We start from the raw sequence: 10,756 nt of genomic DNA on the forward strand, positions 1-10,756 counted from the left end.
AGATTATTTTATATATTGGTTTAGATCGATTGATCGTTGTTCCCTTTTAGCTTTTCACTACTTTATGAGGGCCGAGGACCTTGTTTAGTAAGTTGAAACCTTATACCCATATACAGGGGTTGATCATTATTAAAGGAAAGGTTGAATTTAATTGGAATGATTCTTGATTGATACCTTTGTGATCACTTACTTAATTCCAAGATAAAAACAGTTGTGAATAATTGTTGATTGTATGACTTATGTGATTGTTGAGTCATAACAGAGTTTAAATTTGTAAATCATGTAAAGTGAAACTGAGTAGCAATAGCTTTAGACTGTGCACGTCTGAAGTGACGGACAATCAGGAGTTGGGGTCATGGGTCGCCTATGACTTTTTCTGGGGCCGGATTGATCCCCGGTTCTATTTCAGTCAAAAGTTCCTCGATATCGCAGGTCATTGGGGTTACGGAGTCGCGCCCGTACCTCGTCTTCCTTAGTGAAGGCTTCTAGTAGCAACTCGGTCCATTGACTATTTCAATTAAAATAATGTTAATGATACAAAGGTCTAGTTCAGTCAAATATAGTCTTCAAGTCAATATGTTTTGTTTATCCTTACCTATGTTTTATTAGTATCATGTTAGGGTTGTTCGTTTAATAGACTCATGTTAGGATTATTATTGTTTTAGTATGTAGTACTCAGCTTTGCTGATTACGTGCTTTGTTTGTGTGTGTTGATCATGGCTATGCCTTATTGATCCTGTGATGACCCATTTTGGTGAGCAGTCTCTAAGGATCAATAAGCGTGTCCATCTACAGTTTTGAAGATAATGCATCACTGGGATCGGGAATAGAGAGCTTGTATTTATTTTGTTTTGCTAAATGACTTAGGTTTGTTAAATTGGACTTTAAACTTGTCGTACTATTTACATTTCCTTATTTTCGTTGATTGGTTTTTGGGATTAATGCGGTAATTGATTATTTATAAACCTAAAGTTAGTTTTATGTTTTCTGCTGCAAAATTCTGAATAAGCCGTTACGTTTTCACACGGGCGATAATGCCTTGATAATTCTCTACGTTTTATATTAAAATGTTATTTTAGAAATGAGAGAATTGTCGGGGTGTTACAAAATGGTATCAAGAGCCTAATCGCTCTCTGGGTTAACACAAGGATCTTCATATCCCAATTTCTGGGTTGAGTTTTAAGATTAAAATGACTAATTAAGAGTTAAGTTAAAAAGTTATAGGACAAAGCCGTTTAATTGAAGAGAGTATCTCTTTCTATGTGTCAGTTATGTGTTCCTTGTGATGTGATTCCTGTAATGAGTCTATGTGACTAGTTTTGAGTTCGGGGACGAACTCCTTTTTCTTAAGGGGGATACTATGCAATATCACTAATATTTTATGTAGCAAAAGTTTAAGTCTGGTATACTTTTATTTTATTTTAAAAAAAATATTCTTGAGAATTTGAAACTAAAGTAACAAAGTTTTTCTAAATTAAGTTTCGAGGACGAAACTTCTTTTAAGAAGGGTAGATTGTAATACCCTGTATTTTTATAACTTCAAATTTTGGGACGAAACTTCTTTTAAGGGGGATAGATTGTAATATCCCAATATTTTATGATTTCGTATAATATATTTTATACCCAAAATAAAATAATAATGTAATTTTCCATTTTTAGTTAATCTCTTTTAATGTTTCGAAAAAATTAAGAAAGCAGTTTTCTTATTAATATACCTCTTTTTACGACTACCTATAAATACCCTATTAACCCTAAATATATATCTAATAAATGAGGTGATGTAGCCGTCACTTTATATTCTTTGGCGGTTTTCTTTGGTTGTGCGCAAGACTCCATGGAGTTTGAAGCAAAGGTATCTATTAGTCTTTGGTAATCATCGGATGCATGCAAAGATACCTATTAGTCTTTGGTAATCATAGAGTTGCTCATGCATTCTGATATAAATTGGTTGACCAATATCAAGTAGTCATCATCCTTTTGGGCTGCGGCAGCCTGCTTATGCATTGAGTAAATTTATTTCAATGTTGCCTTATTGTGAGTCAAAAGGTAATCAAGCTGAATGCCTTCTAATTATTCGTGTATATTATTAGTTGTAATCACGCCTACCCCTTTGAGACTTTTTCCGTATATTAATTGATTACAAATTTATAATCGTTTATCCTAATCTTTTGGAGTTTTATTATGTGTGTTTTCTTTTGTTGCATTGGAAGATATATAATATTAATTGTTATTATGTGCTTAATGTTAAGAAATATTCTAATGATGTTTGATAGTAAAATATTTCTTACATTGATCAATTGTATGGGATTAATAGGTTTCGTCGTTATCTTTAGTTGTTTCATTCATTATGGTGCGCAGAGTGGGAGTTTTAGTGTGATCATCTTGAGGTTGAGCAGTATATTCTTGGTACCGATTAAGGGTTGGTTATGGGGGTTAGACGCATAAACAAAAGTGAGAAAGGATTATAGAAAGAGTAATTTGAGCTACATATACTTTGGGTCTTGTGCCAATATTTAAAAGTATAGATTATTTACCCGGAATGGGAATCAATCATATTGATCATATTATGATAAGCAGGTTGAGGATAATTATATATTCTTGGTTTGAGGCTCGACGTTATACACCTTAGTCTTTGACATGTTTGGTAAGGAGATTTGGTCCAAATGTGGCCTTGACTCAGAGAGTCTTTCTAGTAGCTATTGAGAGTTTCAAGTTTTTATAATTTTTGGTTTATTTATTCGAATTACCCATGTCCAAGGCTAGGTATAGAACAAAGAGCGCATATGGAACTTATTGGTTTGAGTATGTTTAGTAGAGGAAAAGATCATATTAATATATTTGAGGTTTATATGAAGAGAATATTTATAGTTTCCATAGAGTATGGAGTTAGTTTTATCTTTGGGATCGTATTTGAATGTAGTTTCATACTACATTATTTACATGAGCCTTTATTATTCTATATTAGTATGTTTCTGTTTGTCACAGGTGATTACTCACCTTTTTGCTGACGTGTGTGTTTATTTGCTATGTGTTTGCGGCCATGTCTTTTTCTTATGGTGGCCCTGCGACGATCCTTTTGGAATTTGTCCTCTATGGTGAGTAGTCAAGATGACTGGAGCAGATTGATCGTGAAGGATTACAGTTAGAAGTAAAGGAGCTCAAGTGTTACCGTTTAGTCTTTTATAACAATTGTACAGTTGTAAATAAATCACCTAGTAATTGAGTTGTAATGGTTTGAGTTTTGTAAGCCTTAGCACTTGACATTGTGGTCAAGTGTGGCGGTATACCTCCAATTAAGGTGTAAGCTTCCGCAATGTTATTATAAAGTCTTTTATATTCTTATTTATTTATAGCTAGTAAATTGGGGGTGTTACAACTCATGACCAATATCGTGAAGCGATGTCACTGCATTAAGAACCAATTTCTCCAACTCAAGTTTGAAATTTCGGAATACGTACCACACTATATAATTAAAATACTTTAATTCAATGTCGTTGCCAACCCAAAACAAAACAAATAAATGAGAATGTCAATCATAAACTCTACACGACAAACACAAAACTACAAAACTATTTGATATCCCTCGTTCAAGTACATCATATATGTATTATAAAAAAAAAAGAATACATCATATATATATGAACCGCCAAAAAGATACAAAGGTCCCCGCAACATCTCTTCTTGTTCGAGAATGTTCTTCTCCACACACCACGAGCTACATTTGGTGCATACATTTTCAATTAAATACTTTTAAGAAAATTACTACTACATAATAGTATATACTTCCGCCGTTCCGGAAATATCGCACCATATATAGTTGACTTTTACTCCTCTAACAATTACTTTGACTCTTAATATCTAAAATCGTGTGCAAGTAAAAATTGTAAAAAATTAATATTTAGAAAATATATCTCGATACGAATTTAACATGACCACACATGACTAAAATTTCCTTACGTACGAAACATAAAAAATGGCCAAAGTCGTAATGTGAATAGTGTAAAAAACAAATTAGCGATATTTCCGGAACGGAGGAAGTATATATATAACTAGTTTAATGCACATGATGCGTGCGAAAGTAAATAATAGAGCAAAATTATACGTAGTATACGTTACTCAATAAATATGTAGTAACTTTTTTGTAAGACCGCCTTACAAGAAAGACCACCTTGTTGGCGCATGTGCGACGTCATGCCGATGTCAGCATTTTATTAAAAAAATCTAATTTTTTTTCCAAATTTTTTTCCCGAAATAAAAATTTTCGCAATTATTTTTTTTTGTAATAACTAAACTAGCGTAAAATATAACTTAAAGAAACAAAATCATAAATAATTGAATAACAAAATAGTTAAGGTATAAATACAAATAGTTAAACTTATGAGTCGAATAGTTATGAAATTTAAACAAATTTATTATTAACTAAAACTCAAAATCATAACTAAAAGTCATAAAATCTTAACTAATTAGTTCCATTGTTTAACTAATTGGTTTCATTACTTGACTAATTAGTTCCAGTACATAACTAATTGGTTACATTGTTTAACTAATTGGTTGCAATGCTTAACTAATTGGTTCTATTGCTTAACTAATTGGTTCCAAACTTTCAATGCTTAACTAATTGGTTTCACTGCTTAACTAATTGGTTCTAGTGCTTAACTAATTGGTTGCATTAGTTAACTAATTGGTTGCAATGTTTAACTAATTGGTTGCATTGCTTAATTAATTAATTCCAGTGCTTAACTAATTGGTTTCATTGGTTAAATAATTGGTTCCATTTCTTAACTAATTGATACAGTGCTTAACTAATTGGTTTTATTGCTTAATTAATTGGTTCCATTACTTAACTACTTGGTTCTATTATTTAATTAATTGGTTCCATTGCTTAACTAATTTAATACTTAACTAACTAATTTGTAGGCTTAACCAAATACTTTATTTATATATGTAAAATTATTAGTTTCATTTCTTAACTAATTGGTTCCATTGCTTAACTAGTTTAATTCTTAACTAACTAATTTTTAGGCTTAACCAAATACTTTCTTTATATCTGTAAAATTATTAGTTTATTTTCTTAACTAATTGGTACCATTGCTTAACTAATTGGTTTCAATGCTTAACTAATTGGTTCCATTGCTTAACTAATTGAATTCAAGCTTAACTAATCGGTTCCAATGCTTAACTAATTGGTTCCAATGCTAAACTAATCGGTTCCATTGCTTAAATAATTGGTTCCATTGCTTAACTAATTAACTTTAATGCTAAACTAATTAATTACAATGCTTAACTAATTAGTTTCAGTGTTAACTAATTGGTTCTATTACTTAACTACTTGGTTCCAATGTTTAACTAATTGATCACGGTGCTTAAATAATTGGTTCATTGGTTAACTAATTGGTTTATTGTTTAACTAATTAGTTTTAGTGCTTAACTAATTGAATTTCAGGCTTAACAAATACTTTCTTTATATTTGTAAACTTATTAGTTTTAGTGTTTAACTAATTCATTTCATTGCTCAACTGATTAGTTCTATTGCTTAACTAATTGGTTTCATTGCTTAAAATTTTGTATTTTAACTAAAGCCCTGAAATTCGTTGTCTGAAACTCAGAAATACGTAACTAAAACTCAAAAATACTAAAATCAAGAAAATCGTAATTAAAATTAAAATAATCTTAACTAAAACTAAATTATTCTCATCTAAAACTAATTTAACCTTAACTAAAACATAGAAATACGTGACTAAAACTCACAAAATCATAACTAAAACTTAAAAAATCGTAACTAAAACGCATAACAAATTAACTAAAGCCCTAAAACGAAACAATATTCAACTACTAAACTAACATTGATCATTGAAGGAAATAATGCCCTTGGTCCAAGTATGCATTTAATTGTAAGTCTAATAAATGCGGTTCAGTGTTAATTATAGGGGTGTTCAAAAATACCCGACCCGCATTACCCGACCCGCTGACCCGCCGACCCGCTACATTTAAAGCGGGTAATTTGCAGATTTTTTAGAAATAAATGGGCCGGGTACGCGACCCGGTAAAAATCCCGGGTACCGGGTCGGGGCATGGGCCTCTATATTCGTTAAACGGGTACCCGGATATACCCGTTTAAAAAAAAAAAATAATTAAAATTCCCATTTTTTTTGGAAAATTACGTACAGCACATGAGCATTGACTCATTGAGTCATTGAGAGATGAGACAAAACTCAAAAGCCCCAAAACAAGGAAATTAGGGTTTTGTTTCCTTCGCTTCAACTTCCCCTTCTTCCTCTGTTACTCTGTCTTCTTCCTCAACCCTCAACTTTCCCACCCTCCTCAGCGGCTCCGCCGCACTCAACTCTTCATCAGTCCTCCTCCCTCTCTCACGGATCTCCGGTCACGGCTCACGGCTCTCACCCTCAGTCCTCCTCTCCTCACTCTCGCAACTCGCAACTCGCAAGGCTTCACTCCAAGGTATTTTTCACTTCAGAATATTATGATGTTATGTACGAATTTAATTTCTATGATTCTACGAATTTCATTTCTATAATTTCTACGAATTTAATTTATACGAATTTATTTTTCACTTCAAGTTATTTGATTTATACGAATTTAGTTATTCATATTTCATAGGAATTTGTAAGTTAGATTTTACGAATTTAGTTATTTAGTTATTCATATTTCATAGGAATTTGTAAGTTAGATTTATACGAATTTAGTTATTCATATTTCATACGAATTTTGATTTAGATTAGTAGTATTAGAAATTTAGTTATTCATATTTCATACGAATTTAGTGTAGATTAGTAGTATTAGAATTTTGTAAGTTTAGAAGTTAGTATTGCCTGCAAAACCATGGAAATCAGTAATTTCAAAATTTCTAATTTGCCTGCAGAACCATGGAAATCAGTTAGTATTACTAATTTGCCTGCCTAACCATGGAAATCAGTTAGTATTACTAATTTGCCTTGGCTGATGAAATCTTCCAGCTTGGATGGTGGAAGCTCTTATTTGTGGGCAAGATTGGATGCGTACCTCTCATACTTGTATTACTATTGAGGAGAGTTTGCTAGAGTTGGAGAAAATGGAAGAAGGTTACTCTTTCAACCTTGTTTGTTTCCTATATTTTTCAGATTTAATAATTGATTTATGTGTATATTACTAAAAATTTATTCTTATTTTGATTTCTAGGTATGCAAGAATTGGTTTCGGAACAACCAACTATTATAATTGACGAAACGATTGAAGAAGCTTCGGATATCACAAATTTCACAATGGACGACATACTTGAATGAGTTTTGTTGATTAATGACTTTGTAAACTTTTGGGATTTCTGCCTGTGTGCAGTGTAGTGTAGTAAACTTCTGTGAACTTTAGTTTTTGTTAAGTGTTGTGCTTGCTTGTCTGCTTGTGCATGTGTGGCTGTGTGCACAATTGCACACTATCTTAGTATATGTTACTGCCTACTGCTGCCTGCTGTGTGTGCTACTGGCCTACTGCCTACTGCAGTACTTCTGCTTGATGCTGGTCAATCTACTGTGTTTGTAATGCTGCTGGGCCTGCTGGCTGTAAATCTGTAATGTTGCATTGCTGCAATGCTGCCTGCTGTAAGTCTGTAACTACTGCTGCAGTGCTGCCTGAGTGCTTGCTAGTCTGCTTAATGCAGATGCACTAAATGTACAAGCCTACAGGGTGGATCATCTTTGGCTCTTTGCTCATTTGCTGTAGATTTGTAGTGCTGATTGCTGACTGCATTTATATGAATTGTTGCTATGAATTTTTATTTTTAATTATTTTGGATTTTACTATTTAGTTGTTAAGTAATCTGAATTTTAGTTTTTATATACGGCATGGTGAAACAATAACATCTCAAATTATGCATTTATGCTACATGATTGTTTACAAAAAGCACAGAATTTTTTTTAATAATAAAATCGGGTACCCATGACCCGACCCGGAATAACCGGGTACCTGTTTATCGGGTACCCGGTTATTCCGGGTCGGGTCATGGGCCGAAAAATTTACTACCCGGAAGTTCGGGTACCCGCATTTCCGGGTACCCGTTTAGCCGGGTACCCGGTAATGAACACCCCTAGTAAGGAGTCCTTTTATGTCGTGGCAAATGAGATAGGTTTACCTAATAAGTTCTTAGACGTACCTATCAACCAAGAGTAGTTTCTAGACTATTAGGAAAGGCTTTGCTTACATAAAATATTTTAGAATTGAGTCTAAATACATAATGTGCTTAATTCTTCAATGATTTAAGGATATTGGAATCATTTTATTCACACCTGCCGGAACACATAACTTGAATAAAATGCTTAATAAATGATAAATTATGCATGTTTGCTAGAATTTAAGTTTATTAAGAGAAATAGTGAATGGTTATTTATTTGTTTATTCTTTTTTCGATTGTAGTTTTACTATGGCAAACAACAATTTCATTCAACATCCGATCAATTCTCGAAAAGGAGAAGTTGAACGGGAAAAACTTCCATGACTGGCAAAGGAACTTACAAATAGTTCTTATGCAGGAAGAAAAGGAGTATGTCTTAGAAGAGGCGATGCCCGAAGCCTCAGGCGACGGGGTCACTCAGGCAGCCCTCAATCGTTGGATTGATGCCAACAAGGATGTGAAATGTCTAATGCTTGCAACCATGAGTGCGGATCTACAGAAAACATTCATCAACTCAGATGCTTTCACGATCATCAGTGAGTTAAAGAACATGTTCCAAGATCTGGCTCGAGTCGAAAGATTCGAGACTCATAGGCAAATTCTTGAGACCAAGCTTAAGAAAGGCGAGCCCGTAAGTCCACATGTTCTCAAAATGATTGGACTCATTGAGAATATGAGTCGGCTGGATCAACAATTCTCTCAGGAAATGGCTGTAGACACCATCCTCCATTCTCTTCATAACGGGTATGATCAGTTCAAGCCGAACTACAGTATGAATAGTCTGGACAAAACGCTCACTAAGCTTCACGGTATGCTGAAGACCGCTGAAAAGACGCCCAAAAGTGATAAGCAAGATGTGCTTATGGTGCGTGGGGGCAAGTTCAAGAAATCTGGCAAGAAGAGGAATGCTAAGAAAGGTGGCAAGAAGGCCAACCCAACTAAGCAAGCTGGCGGCACCAAGTCTGAAAAGAAGAAGGTGAGCCAACCCACTTCTGAATCTGAATGCTTCTACTGCAAGAAGAAGGGGCATTGGAAGAGAGATTGCTTGAAGCTTAAGGACGATCAGAAGAACGGAACAATCGTTCCATCTTCAGGTATTTTCGTTATAGACTGTATACTTTCTAATTCAACTTCTTGGGTATTAGATACAGGTTGTGGCTCACACTTATGTTCCAATTCGCAGGGACTAAGAAGAAGTAGAAGGTTAAGCAAGGGTGAAGTCGACCTACGAGTTGGAAATGGAGCACGGATTGCTGCATTAGCTGTAGGAACTTATTATTTGTCGTTTCCCTCTGGGCTAGTTTTGGAACTAGAAGATTGTTTCCATGTTCCAAGTCTTACTAAAAACATCATTTCTGTTTCTTGCTTAGATGCTAAGGGATTTTCCTTTTTAATAAAAGACAATAGTTGTTCGTTTTATTTTAAAGAGATGTTTTATGGATCTGCTAGATTAGTCAATGGACTTTATTTATTAGATCACGACAAACAAGTTTATAACATAAATACCAAAAAGGCCAAAAAGAATGATTCATATCTCACCTATCTATGGCATCGTCGATTAGGCCATATTAACTTGAAAGGAATAGAAAGACTTCAAAAGGAAGGAATTCTAGAACCATTTGACTTAGAGGATTATGGTAAGTGCGAATCATGTTTACTTAGCAAAATGACAAAGCAACCTTTCTCTAAAGTTGGAGAAAGAGAAACTGAACTATTGGGTTTAATCATACAGATGTATGTGGACCAATGAGTACAAATGCTAGAGGTGGTTTCAGCTACTTTATCACTTTCACTGATGACTTCAGTAGATATGGTTATGTCTACCTGATGAAGCATAAGTCTGAATCCTTTGACAAATTCAAGGAATTTCAGAGTGAAGTAGAGAATCAATAGGCAAGAAGATTAAGGCACTGTGGTCTGACAGAGGCGGTGAATATCTGAGATATGAATTTGATGACCATCTGAAAGAATGTGGAATTCTATCAGAATTGACTCCTCCTGTAACACCTCAATGGAATGGTGTGTCGGAACGGAGGAATAGAACCTTGCTAGACATGGTTAGATCAATGATGGGTCAGGCCGAACTTCCAATAGAAATTTGGGGACATGCACTAAACACAGCTGCACTCACTATAAATAGAGCTCCGTCTAAAGCTGTTGAAAAGACTCCATATGAGTTATGGTTTGGAAAGCCTCCAAAAGTGTCTTTTCTTAAGATTTAGGGTTGTGAAGTATACGTCAAACAATTAATTTCAGACAAACTTCAACCAAAATCTGACAAATGTATCCTTGTGGGCTACCCAAAGGAAACAAAGGGGTATTACTTCTACAATACATGTGAGAACAAAGTGTTTGTTGCTCGAGATGGTATCTTTTTGGAAAGAGATCACATTTCCAAAATGACAAGTGGGAGAAAAGTAGACCTCGAAGAAATTCGAGTCGAACAACAAACTCTAGAGAATGCTCAAGATGACATTCAGGATGAAACTCAGAGATCTTTAGAAGTATCTGGTGAGAATCAAGAACCATCTAGAAATGTAACCCAGCGTAGATCGCAAAGATATAGATCTCAACCGGAAAGGTACTTAGGTATTT

The 10,756-nt window shown here is 34.2% G+C and overlaps 1 long non-coding RNA gene across 1 annotated transcript; it reads left to right on the plus strand.

Annotated features, from left to right (window-relative positions):
• The first annotated feature begins 6,182 nt into the window (after positions 1-6,182).
• LOC130463825 (uncharacterized) lies at positions 6,183-7,790 on the plus strand. Its single transcript, XR_008923986.1, has 3 exons — positions 6,183-6,459; positions 6,975-7,079; positions 7,177-7,790. It is a non-coding gene; the product is annotated as an uncharacterized lncRNA (long non-coding RNA).
• Positions 7,791-10,756: the final 2,966 nt, after the last annotated feature.

The sequence above is a fragment of the Spinacia oleracea genome, chromosome 6 (genome assembly GCF_020520425.1).
Source record: "Spinacia oleracea cultivar Varoflay chromosome 6, BTI_SOV_V1, whole genome shotgun sequence".
NCBI lineage: Eukaryota > Viridiplantae > Streptophyta > Magnoliopsida > Caryophyllales > Amaranthaceae > Spinacia > Spinacia oleracea.